This window comes from Centropristis striata, chromosome 1, assembly GCF_030273125.1.
Source record: "Centropristis striata isolate RG_2023a ecotype Rhode Island chromosome 1, C.striata_1.0, whole genome shotgun sequence".
Lineage (NCBI taxonomy): Eukaryota > Metazoa > Chordata > Actinopteri > Perciformes > Serranidae > Centropristis > Centropristis striata.
The window spans coordinates 21,656,890-21,670,539 of record NC_081517.1 but is presented as its reverse complement, the minus strand read 5'-3'; the positions used below and the strand labels follow the sequence as shown (position 1 = coordinate 21,670,539).

Here is a 13,650-nt window from a genome sequence, read left to right as displayed (position 1 = left end):
TGGACAGTGCTACAGTTGGCTGCTTTTTAGTTTTCCAAGACACTAGAGCGCTGCCTTCAGACAGGCTTACACAATAACCAGATGTACTTCGTCTGTTATTGACATCAGCAGCCCAATCTGCATCACTGTACGCTTGTATACCCAGGTTGTTGTCACTTTTCCTGTAACACAATTTTTTGTCATTTGTGCCTTTTACATAGCCTGGGTATACCCATACTGCCTTGCGCACTCAATTTCATTTCGAACCTGCAGGCGGTCTGGCAACTACGGCCGTTTCTTAGCCCTGTTTTAGGGATCAATCACAGAACGGGGAGGGACGATCAGTCACAGAACGGGGAGGGACGGCAAGACGATGACGCTTACGACTCGGCAGACGGAAGCTTGCAGTTTTGTAGTTTTCTTACGGATCCAACATGGCTGAAGCAGATGCGAAACTCTCTTTAGCTGTAGACCACGTTTTAAATAGTTTAGAGTGATAACGTTTGACTTTACACTCCTGTTTCACCACCAAAAAAGTATGTTTTAGCCTTGCTTCCGACAGGATTTGGCCAAAGCCTAATCTACCAACTAAGGCGTAAAAATGAATAATCTGGCAGATAGCGAGAACTGGAGAAGCAAAGCCGCAAGCAACACTCTCTCTCTCTCACACACACACACACACACACACACACTGCCGGTAGACGGTGAGCAGCCAGAGCCAGAATATGCAGCAGACAAACGTTGCAGAAGCAGAATTGAGCATTTTAGTCTCAAAGTAGAGATGGGCTAGTCTGGCTATGTAAACATCCATTTCTGTCGCTCTACATACGTCATCTGGTATAACTGATATGATTGGCTAAGAGCTACCTACAGACGCTTTAATAGACATTCGTAGCGCCCAATAAACGGCTCTGGAGGATTGTAAACCACACCTCCTCTACGGACAAATGAATGGCTGGTTTCCAGGCTAATCTCATTTGTGATTAGTCTGGCGTTAGCCAGGCTACCTTTTATATATCGCAGTACATGCCTTACTCTACTCCATTGTTGTTCAATTGGTTCAGTAAAGTATGTTGGCAATTTCCTTACAATAAAGCTCAAATCAGGTCTGGTACAGACAGTCAAATAGAGGAGGCTTCCCACTGCCTCTCTGTATTTTTTAACATTACTCAACAGTGCTGAATTATCTGTGTAGTTCAATTTTTGGTCACACTGTGTGGATCTAGGCTTACAATCTTGCATGTTGAATCCTTCCAGAATTTTTTGAACATACTGGGGTTTTGACATAGTTACACAGTCGTCGCTCTGGTTAAAATCAATGCCAAGAAAATGTCCAAGTTTTCCCAAATCCTTCATTTTGAACCTTGCTGTAAGCATGTCCTTCACAACCTTCAATGCATTTTCATCACTTGCCGCAACAAGCAAATCATCAACCCAAACAGCTATGATCACTTTATCACATTCCGTTTCCTTTGAGTAGACACAATGGTCAGCCTGGTTCTGTAGAAAATTGTTTTGGGTTAAAAAATCATGCAAAACTTTGTTCCAATTCCTGCCTGATTGCTTTAGCCCATGCAATGACTTTTCTAGTTTATACACTAACTTTTCATTTGTGTGAGACTTCACCTCGTACCCCTCAGGCTGTTCCATGTAAATCTCACAGTCTATTGGTGCATTTAGGTAGGCTGTCTTCAAATCTAATTGGTGCAGAATCAAATTTTCCTGTGCTGCTTTCTGCATGAGCACTCTGATGCTTGTCAAGTTAGCATAATCTACACCCATCTTTTGACAGCATCCCTTTGCAACGTATCTGGCTTTGTATGTTTCAGGGTTACTTCTGATCACATAAACCCATCTACCCCCCACTACTCTTTTACCCACGGGCAGGCTGGTTAGGGTAAATGTGTTGTTCTCTCTAAGGGAATGCATTTCCTCATTCATATTTTTGACCCACTCTCTTGATTTATCTGATGTTACAGCATCTGTGAATGAAACAGGTATATTACACATGACACAATAACAGTCATCTATGTTACTTTGGGCATGATCACACATTCTACCATAAGTGTATCTGTCTGGCGCCTTCCTTTCTCTGTAAGGGTAACGTCTGGACTCAGGCTCACGCTTGAGTCTCTACTGGCTGGGGTTGTTGGTAGATCATTTCTGGCTGGTGGCTCACCTCAGGTTTTTGTTCACTTGGGACACAGTGATCTGGACGTCTCGACTTGTACTGCACAAAATCATCTGGTGCCAAGTTTGTCTGTGTCTGCTGTTCCACACCTGTTTAAGACACAAATTTTACCATTCAGTGCTTCTGCACTTTCTTTGTGTCAGGAATATAGACAATGTATGCAGGGCTATTTTTGTCATAGCCAATGAAAACACCGTTTTCACTTCTCGGGTCTAGTTTTCTTTTGTCTTGATTGAAAGCAAAACATTCTGAGCCAAATTTTTGCTTCCTGGACAGGTTAGGTCATCTGCCTGTTAATGCCTGGATCGCTGTCTGATTTGTGCGTTTATTGAAACACCGGTTACTCACTAAGGCTGCAGTCTGGACCGCATAAGTCCACAGTTGTTTTGGCAACCCACTTTCAATTAACATGCACCGTTCCATATCAAAAAGTGTGCGCCAATTGCGCTCATTGTGCCATTCTTGTGAGGAGAGTAAGGTGCAGACGTTTCATGTTTAATCCTATGTTTGATCAGTAGAGCCTTAAAATCTTTTCCTGTGTATTCAGTACCATTGTCAAATCTGAAACACTTAACATTGTCATATGGGGCTGTATCAGCTAGAAACTTTTCTGTAGCATTAACAGTGTCACTTTTATTTTTAAGAAATATATAAACACTGCACTGGAAAAATCATCAGTGAATGAAACTCCATATCTATGACCATCTCTGGACTGGGAGAATTAGTCCTGCTAAATCTGTGTGCACCAACTCTAGAGCAGTGATGTGCAGTGAGGTTTGAGGTTGGGGAGGCACTGACCCACTAGTCAGATTTACAAATATACAGTATGATGCTAAGTCACTGACTCACAAGTCAGATTTACAAACATGACAGTATGATGATATGGCACCGGCTCAAAATCACAAAAACAGTATGATGCTATAATAAAACATATCAACACACTTAGCACACAATTAACACAGCACTGCAGAGCAGACACTAGACAGTATATCTTACCTTTACTTGTAAATAAAGTCCATTCGCCTGACCTTCTGGACGAAGATCTCTATGACTTTGTTGTAGAAGTCCTCCTTTTTCTCTTTTTCTTTGAGTTTTAAAAGTCTCTCTTTCTCAATTGAGATAATTGCCAGGAAAGAAAGTCGTCCTTGGTCAGTCCTATTCCGACTGTATGTTTTGATTCTTTTCAATGCAGAAAACGACCTTTCCACAGACGCCGTCGTTGCAGGTATAGTTAGCACCAGCTGGAGTAATTTTGTTGCTTCAGGAACGGTCCCGAACAGATCCTTCTGGGCTAAAAAGTTGAGAAGCTGGCCTGAAGATTTGCATTCACTCCTCACCTGTTGTGAACTATACAGTCCTATGAGATTGCCTTTAGCCTGACAAGGTCAAAAAACCTGGCATACTTTGATGATAAGCTCTGCAGTTTGGTGTCATCAAAGCGCTGTGACATTTCCTGAAATTTAGCACAATCTACCAATCTAAGGAAAGCCAGGTCACCAAAATGATTAAACCTCGCTTTCATTTGTTCACTTACATTTTTGAGAATTTGGAAAAACGACTGTTTCCTCTCATCTTTGACTGACAGGTTACTTTTCTTTCTCTCGTTATCTGTCAGACCGAGTGCGTTGCATCTCTGCTCAAACTTATCATAGAAAATGTTGAACTCCTGTCTCAAGCGCTCAATAACTCCCATTGTGTCACGTATCTGTGCACAACAATGTCCAATGTCCATTGTTTTGTTCTGCAGCGTTCTAAAGAGGGAATCAGTATGACAGAAAATGTCCTCATAAGTCATGATCAAAAAGCATGTTGACGTTTTAGATAACCACTTATATTGACCATGAAAATGATCAAAATATACAGGAACCACACCAAAATCACATAAAAAGCAGAGACCAAAGAGAAGTGGGAAAAAGATTTAAAAATCAACATAACAGTTGAGTGGAGAAGAGCATTAGGTGAAAACTTCAGAATCTCACAATCAAAATATTGGCGGGAGTTTTCATGGAAAGTGTGCATGAGATTTTTTTTTACACCTAAGAATCTCAAGAAATGCTTCCCCGGATTAGTCAAGGGATGTTGGCGAAGATGCGGAGAACAGGAGGCTAATTATATGCATATGCTTTTCACATGCCCAGTATTAACATACTGGGAAGGAGTTAAGGAAATACTAAAGCACATTTTTGAGTTTAAAGAACCTTTGCAGGTACAAAATTGGTTAGGTTTTTATTTAAAAGGAAAGATAAGAGCAAAGGACATTTATTTTTTTATTTACTGAGAGTAACCGTCCTGATGCAGGTGACTAAATCATGGAAACAATCAAATACACCAAAATTAAGAGCATGGGTATAAACAGCAGAACAAACTTTAGAGATGGAAAGACTAACATTTAGAAATAGGGAACAAATACATATTTGGAATAAGTTATACTGTAAAGAAAGGCTGGTAAAAACAGTGGAAATATTTAATCAAATTATGGAGATGAACTAAATGGTCCCCTCCCAAACACTAACACTCACATGCATACACACACACAGATTCATGAACATGCATACATGCACCACCGCTTATTTTCTCATTATATTATCTTTTTTTTTGTGTGTCATAAGTTTGTTGTTTGTTCCTTTTCTTGGAGATCCTGCTTTGGGGAATACCAGTTTGCCTTGTATATATGTTTGTCTGTTTACCCTATGTTTTTGTTATTTACTTTGTGAATATGTACCTTGAAAAAAAGGGGGAAAAAATGCAAGGTACAATATTGTAAAGAAAACGAAATGACCGATTTGTGAAAGTAAGAAGCCTTGCAATAAAGTATTAAAAAAAAAAGAAAGCATAGACCAAAAGACAAATATTAAAACTTATTTTATTTTATTACTTCGTTTTTGAACATCTCATGGTTAAGCCTTTGACACCTGCTGCCCCCTCACTCGTCTGAAATGCGTACTCCTTATCTTCTGTCTCCCTGGAAACTTTGCGTGCGTCGTCTCGATCCATGCGCTGTTTCTTCCTGCAGGTGGCGTCTCGGTGTGTGGTGCTCCTGCAGTAGCTGCACCACAACCTGCGCTGGCAGGTTCTAGCCAGGTGGCCCTTTTTTTTTTTTTGTAAATATGTTTTATTGGTTTTTACAGTTTTTATCCCACAGAGATGAAAAATACAGAACATATGCATATTACTTCAATTTACACATGCCGTCACATCTCCAAAAAGCAAATATGTTGATGCAGTAAGTTCCCTATTCCCATCCCCTCCCACCCACCCTCCCATAGGTTCATAGGATATAAAGCACATTTAGGTAATAGGAAAGCAAAAGTAGATAGAGAAGAGAGAAACAAAACAGAAGCAAACACAACAACAAAAGCAACCTAACTAATAAAGATATATATAAATAAAAATAAATGAACAGAAATCATAATAAAAATGAAAAATATAAAAAAAATTTAAAAAAATAAAAAAAGGGGGAAAAGGGGAGTCTTCACTGCTGCGATCAGTCGTGTATGAGTTCCACCCTAATCATTGTCAAGGGGCTCCTGCAAGGAGTCATAAAAGTCGAGAAAGGGCCTCCATATTTTGAAGAAAGATTGAGAGGAACCTTTGAGTGTGTACTTGATTTTTTCTAGCTTTAAGAAATACATAACATCCTTGATCCAATGAGAAAAGGATGGTGGAGCTCGTTGTTTCCATCTGAAAAGTATTAAACGTCTGGCAAGGAGTGTGGTGAAGGCTATAACTACATAGGCTTTAGCTGGTAAGACAGCCCGAGATTTCTCTGATGTTAAACCAAAGAGAGCGCAGATCGGATCAAGATCTAACTGGGTCCCAAACATCTCACTAAAAGCTTTAAAAATACTTAACCAAAAGGTGGAGAGGTTCGGACACAACCAGAACATGTGCTTTAAGTCTGCTGGCTGACCTCCACATCGGGGGCATAGTGGGTTAGCATTTGGATAGATCTTTGCCAGCCTGGTCTTAGTAAAGTGAGCTCTATGTACCACCTTCAGTTGGATTAAACTGTGCTTAGCAGACGTAGATGAAGTGTGTATATGCTTTAAGATGGAGTCCCATTGATCGTCTCTAAAAACTACTACAAAGTTAGGATCCCAGGCCTTCCTTAAGTTTTCAGTGGAGTGTGGGTCAATGCTAGCCTGGTTAACACCAGACCAAATCTCATTGGAGATTAGGTCTGGACACGTTCAATGCTTTTCTCCGTAGAGGAGGTGTGGTTTACGATCCTCCAGAGCCGTTTATTGGGAGCTTAGAATGTCTATCAAAGCATCTGTAGGTAGCTCTTAGCCAATCAGATCAGTTATACCAGATGACGTAGTACAGCAACAGAGATGGATGTTTGTTGTGTGTGTGTCTGTGAGAGAGTGTTGCTGCTGCATTGCTTCTCCAGTTCTCGCTTTCTGCAAGATTATTTATTTTCACGCTTTATTCCCCCTCATGTCATTCTGCCACACACATCCACTGATTTTATGGGCAACAAACAAGCTGCTGCGGGTCTCTCGGCGGCTCCGCTGTCACCCGGCTGGTAGCGAGATCACTGGCGGTGACCGCCGGTCTTGGCGGCTCGGCGCAATGAGCCGCCAAGACCACTAATAGCCCCGCTACCGATGATCTCGCTACCAGCCGGGGGACAGCGGAGCCGCCGAGAGACCTTTCGCCTTTCAACTTTCGCTCTAAACTATTTAAAACACCATCTACAGCTAAAGAGAGTTTCACGTCTGCAGCAGCCATGTTGGATCCGGAAAGCTCCCAAGTGCCGAGTGGTACGCGTCATCGTCTTGCCGTCCCTCACCGCTCTGTGATTGGATCCCTAAAACAGGGCTAAGATCGCTCTCTAGTTTCCAGACCGTCTGGAGGTTCGAAATTAAATTCGAGCGCGCAAGGCAGTCTGGGTATACCCAGGCTAGGTCAATGCTCTGGATGAATCTGGGCTACCAGTCCTCTACTGTCTGACTTCAGTTCAAGAATATGTTGGATATGTGATTTTATGGGCTTATCCGGAAATGAGTTAAATGTCTTTTGTACAAAGCTCCTAACCTGTAAGTAACGAAAGAAATGGTTCTTAGGTAGGTCGTAAATTTGGGATAATTGAGAGAAAGACATAAATATGTCTTCTATATATAAATCACATATTGACTTGATCCCCTTGTTAAACCACAGACTGAATCAGTACAAGAGGGAATGAACATGTGATTTGACTTAACAGGTGAGAGGATAGAGGGCCTCTGTAACCCAAAATGTTTTTTAAATTGAGCCCAAATTTTTATGGATTGATTAACTCCAACACTGGAACACTCCAGGTCCGCTGCTGCACGCTTCCCCGATGGTTTGCGCTGTTTCTTCCTCTCAGTTGCCGCTGAGTGCGCGCTGTCATCACGTTGTCATCTGGCGCTGCCGCCCGCATCCTCTCTGTATCCTCGTAGCTGTGAAGCTTTGTTTTGAAATCGGCAAAGGATATGGTCTCGTCACGCTGGGTGACATGGATTGCAAATGGTTTAACCTCTAGAGGCCCAAGCTGTTTTTTTACATGCATTTTTTATTTCTCTTTGCTATTTGGGCTTATTGGAACGTAATTAGAATAAGCATCATCTTTTGATATGATGTACTTTTAGAGAAAAGTGATGTCCACATATGTGGATTCTTGTTCCCAATTTCCATAAAACACAATTAAGTCACCTTTGTGTAATAGAATGAAAAAGTCTTTATTTCCACCTTGAACACAGCAGTTTTTTTCCTGACTTCTTTTGCATGTATTAATAACACATACACACATTTTTTAACATGTTTCGCATATCAGAGTAAAAACAACATGGAAACATTGCATTTTTGCCCCTTTTGGACAGTTAAAACTACTGCATGGATCATTTGAAAAGCTGCAAACAGTTGCAGGATGATATTGTATGCCTGTAACAAAATATAAAACATTCAAATCATTTTTTTAAATTGTCATGGTTGCATCAGGCTACTAATGTGCTTTGAACGTCATTAAAAAAAAATAAAAATGAAAACACATCATAGTGAAAAAACAAAACAAAAATGTTGCCCCTTTTTGACAGTCACAGTTACAGTTTGGCTCATGTGAAATTTTGTATTCTTAATGTAAAAAAAAAAGGATATGTGAAAGGGTGCGATCATGGAGGACAGAAGGACCCGGCCTGCTTACGGAGGCCCAGGGGTCACCTGATGACCTTCACAGAATCTGAGAAGAGAGGAGTTGGAGGAGGAATGTGACTAATTGCACATGCTCACACTCAAAACCCCACCAACACAGTAATAATGTAATAGTAAATGGACCTGCACTTATATAGCGATTTTCTTGTCGCTTTACGACCACTCAAACCGCTTTACACTACAGACTGTGCTCATTCACCCGTTCACACACACATTCATACTGGCAGAGGCTACCCAAAACGGTGCCACCTGCCACCATTGGGAATTCATTCTCACACCGATGAACGCAGCATCGGGAACAATTTGGGGTTCAGTATCTTGCTCAAGGATACTTCGACATGTAGGCTGTCATGGTCGGGGATCCAACCACCAACCATCCAATCACTGGACGAACGCTCTACCAATTGAGCCAAAGCAGCCCCACAAAGAGTACATGTACACACCTTGGAAATCACTGCCATCACCTATAGTGAAAGGCTGAGTAACAGTTGCGTTGGGTTTGCAAGCACAAGAACACTTTGCAGGTAAAACAACGCACTCGGGTTCTTCCAGTGCAGCCTGGTTGTCTGCAGCGCATCGCATTCTTCAGGCCAATCATCTCTGGGAGGTGGGCATTAGCCCTCCTGTGGACCGAGACATTGGGCAACTCTGTCACATGACGTTTCACCCCTTGATTTGAAACTTCTTCGTCTGATTGTTCCGATAGGTCAGCATCTGCACCGTGATGCTGGGCCAAGAGGATCTTTGCCACTTCCATATGGAACTGAAGGACCTGGATGGGTCTCGTCTTTGGTCTAGCACATATTGCACTTCTATACATATCTAAATAAGAATAAGCCATAAAATAAGAAAGGACTTCTTACTTGGTCGATGTTTGTGTATGGAGCGGCCACTTGAATCTTCCCTTGTGTTTGCCGCCATGTTGAATTTTTACCGTAGCATGTTAGACTCTTCTGACATCACCTGATGGTAGTGAAAGTGCCCACGTACGTGTCCATAACACCCCCAATTGAGCAGTGAACAAGATTGTGGACATAAGAGCTAAAAAGTGCTGTCCACGCATGTGACCGCTAAGCCTTAAGAGGTTAAAGGAATCGGGCAGCCCCTTCAGAACCATAGCTACCAGTAATCCTTCACTTAGCGTCTCGCCAGCATTTCTCAGCGCTGTGATCGTGGTCTCTGCACGAATCACATACTCAGTCACACTTTCACTGTCCAACTTCTGCAGTGACATCAATTCAGTATACAGGCTGATTATACGAGGCTTTCCTTTACCCTGATTACGAGCTTTTCGCCCGTCGTCGGGGCCTCTCGCATTACCAGCGACAAACTTTTGTCATCCAAAAATTGGATAAGTTCAGCATATGCCTCCGCATTCCTGGTGGCATCTGTATGCAGCTCCTCCTCTGTATCGGGATCATTCAAAATAATATCCTTCAGGTTCTGCAGGTGAAGGTGGCCCAAAATTTTGGTCTCCCACAATTCATAGTTCTTTTAATCTCCATCAAACAGGAGGCGAGACTAGCGGCTCGTGTCTGCGTTCCTCCCCATGGTGCTTGCCACGTGCTAATCATCACACCTGTGGAAACATGCCAAAAACTGAGTTAGCAGAGTTAACTTCACAGCTCCAGATGAAAGTGGCAAGATAAGCAACACCGAAAAGAACAATCAGAATGAAGCACTGAGATGTGCCGTCTCTTGTGTCATCATGACATCAACAGCAAACAGCTGTGTCTGATGGCCTTTTATTTTACACGCCCACAATCAATCACTGCCGGAACGCAAAAAAACATGATCAATAAATACACAAAAACATATCAGGCTTGCCCATCATACATGAAAAACAAAACAAATAACATTTAATAATTGAGAGCATTAACTCAACAGGGTACGACCCCCTTCTTAATATGTGCCCCCCAAACTGTGTCTGTGAGCAGAGCAGTAAATAAAGTTAAGTTTTGGGCTATGTTGTCCATTTTTTAATCCTTTTCACCCTGCCTGTATACACCACTTAAAAAATGTTTAAATGCCATGTTGGTATATTTTTTTCAGCACAACCTCACCTATATGTAACCTTACGGAATAATCTAACACACAGGGGCTTCAATTAAGGAGGCCACAACAGTCAGTGTGTGTCAAACACATGCCATTTACTTTACAATAACTAAAACTCTACAGAACACAGTCAAGGAAAGACAAGAGGACAGACGGTCATATCACGGCTGGGAAACCAACCACCCACTGCCTAGGACACTGGGAGTATCAGAGTACCAGTAACCCAACACACTTCAAATAAAAACATCACGGCTGTGGCTCAGTTGGTAGAGTGGGTTGCCCCCCAACAAGATAGCAAGATACTGAACCCCAAATTGCTCCCGATGCTGCGTTCATCGGTGTGTGAATGAATAGTGGCAATGGTCCCAATGGTGGCAGGTGGCACCGTTTAGGGTAGCCTCTGCCACCAGTATGAATGTGTGTGTGAAAGGGTGAATGAGCGCAGTCTGTAGTGTAAAGCGCTTTGAGTGGTCGCAAAGCGACTAGAAAAGCGCTATATAAGTGCAGGTCCATTTACCATTTACTAATTCAATGTGCAACCACAAACCATATTATTAACCTAAAGTGAAGTCCCAGCATTTCAGCCACACCGGTGAATGGAGGTCCCCACCAGCCGCAATACTAGAAACAGAAGAAGACAGAATGTTAACCTAAAATTAAGCAAACTCAAATCTAAAATAATAAAAACAATAAAATCAATATGGCTAAAATATAAAATGCTAAACTAAAATAAACGGCAGTCAGTGCTATGCCTAAGAACAAACAAAGCACTGTTAGTTTGTAGGACATATAGTACGAGGTTTAAATGTTGATATTTTGCATACCTCTGTACTTTATGACAGTCAGTGTTTTAGTCCTACGAACAAATGACAGACCCACAATTAAAATCATTAAAATACAAATACCTCAGGGTGCATGCACCCCTACATTACCCTAACAATTAAAATGCTACCCTGATTCTAAAACAATGCTAAAAACCCCAAAAGTCCACACCTTACCACAAAACAGAGAGTCACCAGTCACAGCCATGTGTGCAAACAAAGGATTTCCAGAAAGTGACCGTGATAGTCACACCTGCTGTTAATCAGCCGCTCCTCCAGCTCCTGTCTCCTCTGATTGGTCTCTGCTCTCTGCTGCTTCCTAGTGACCTACTGTTACATATATGACCTAATAATAATTGATTTTTATTCTGACTTACTGGATCAACATTTTGAACCAAAACGAAACAAAGAAAAACCAACATAAATGTGATCTTGTGATTGTGTGTGATCCTGTAATCCAGCTCTGGTTTTTATTCTAGTGGGACTTTATTTAATTTGTGTCTTGTGTGTTTAGCGTAACAATTTTGGTCATTTTGTGTATTTTTTAGTCATTTTGTGTCTTTTCTGGTCATTTTGTCTTTTGGTGTGTCTTTTTTTAGTTATTTTGTCTTTTTAGTCATTTTGTGTCTTTTTGTGTCTTTTTTGGTCATTTTGTGTTGTTTTTAGTCCTTTAGTCGAACTTAAAATGTGATTTTGAATCTTTTTTTTTACCTTTGAAACACTATGCTCAATAAAATAATTTTAAATGTTGCAAATGTGAACAAAGGTTGCAAATATAACATATAAGAGGGTTCCATCCAGTTCTATCATTTTATACTAAATATATTTGAGCTTGTCTGCAGTTTTACTTGGAATATCATCATCAAACTGAAACTGGCCTCATGGAGTTTACAGCCAGAACTTTAGAGGTAAATTTACAGTAGGGCTCCATGCTGCTTCTGTGGCGAGTGGAACTCAGACAGTTATTATTAAATGTTGTCGACAACGCCACCTAGGGGCGTAATTCCCCCAGGAAATTTTACCTGACCCTTTACAAACACCAAAGGTCACACAGGTTTTAAGCATGAACAGAGACAGATCCAACTTATAAAAAAATGTATTTATATAAATAGGTTTTTCTTTTTCTTTTTAAAATGACATCATCATTATTATAAAACCATGTGACTGTAGTCAGTGTCTAGGCCACTACCACCGGCTTGCACCCCACCGCTCCTGCCCAACAGAGGAAACGGTCAGTACACAGACCAGAGGGTTACAACGGAAACAAAATCAAAAATACATCCCCAAAAGTAAAATGAAACCCCACCCAACCACAATAAACAATCAAATTAAATCTGTAAACCCAACAGAATATTCACCATGAGGTGTAAGCCTAAATGCTCCAAAGGAAAGAAACAAACAAGAAACCCAGTTAGGGATAACTAAAAATAAATTCAACACAACAGGATAAATTCACACTCAGGTATGAGCACAGGTAGACATACAGTCAGCAATATATTAAAATATTAAAAACAGCACCATACACAAGACTCCAGAGAGAAGTTTTTGTGTAGTAGAGTCATATAGTATATAAAGATTAATGGTAGAGACAGAACAGCAGCACATGCCAGAGGCCAGAGGTTGAGGACCAAATGGCGTGTTTGGTGCGCCGTCTGGCCTTTAGACCCTATAACATATAATAAAACAGTTGTCAAATTCTAAGGGTGCTAAAATGAATTATAGCATCACAGGCATACATACCACCAAGCGAGCACAGCTGTCACTCAGTGTGGATGAGAGGGGAGAGACACACGGCCGTTGTGCACTTTGCCAGCTGCTGACCACAAGAAAAAAAGAAAAACATCACTTGTGAAGCCAAGGGAGAAACCTGCCATCACTCTGTGAAGTCACGCCAGCCTACCTCACAGACTTGGTGAAGCTCAGGCCTGAAGCGAACTTCACCCGTAGCAAAACTGCCGGAGAAAAGCAGTACCTACAAAGAGAGACAATCAGCCGGTAAAGCACAACTCCGCTCTCTATGAATGCGCTGCACAAAGAATGGCACAAGAGCCTACCTTGTACTTGTAGTCAAATCGCCACACAGCCACGCCAAACTGCAGCAATGCTTAAGGGCCAGAGAGAGAGAGTGTGATCAGAGCAGCAGCCGGCCAACTTGATATAAACGTGCACGGCACAGCCCTGTAATCAAGAGGCCGAGGAGTAATTGCGCACTGCCTGCTACCAATTAAGCGGGCTGGAAAGGAGGAGAAACGCCACCTGCCACATTTTTTTTTCTAGTCTGGATGTGATGAAGAAATCATTCTTTAGTGCTTTTGGAGACTCTAGAGGGTTAAATGTAGTTTTGCCTTCATATTGCTGCAGATGGTCATGTAGCCAACCAGAGCCTGTCATCTCAAATAGCCTCATAGGCCACAGGTTTACAAAGAGCCT

The 13,650-nt window shown here is 41.6% G+C and overlaps 1 long non-coding RNA gene across 1 annotated transcript; it reads right to left on the bottom strand.

Annotated features, from left to right (window-relative positions):
* Window positions 1-11,633: 11,633 nt before the first annotated feature.
* On the bottom strand, window positions 11,634-13,320 carry LOC131969785 (uncharacterized). Its single transcript, XR_009394148.1, has 3 exons — window positions 13,275-13,320; window positions 13,121-13,192; window positions 11,634-13,033 (listed from the first exon to the last, which is right to left on the bottom strand). It is a non-coding gene; the product is annotated as an uncharacterized LOC131969785 (long non-coding RNA).
* Window positions 13,321-13,650: the final 330 nt, after the last annotated feature.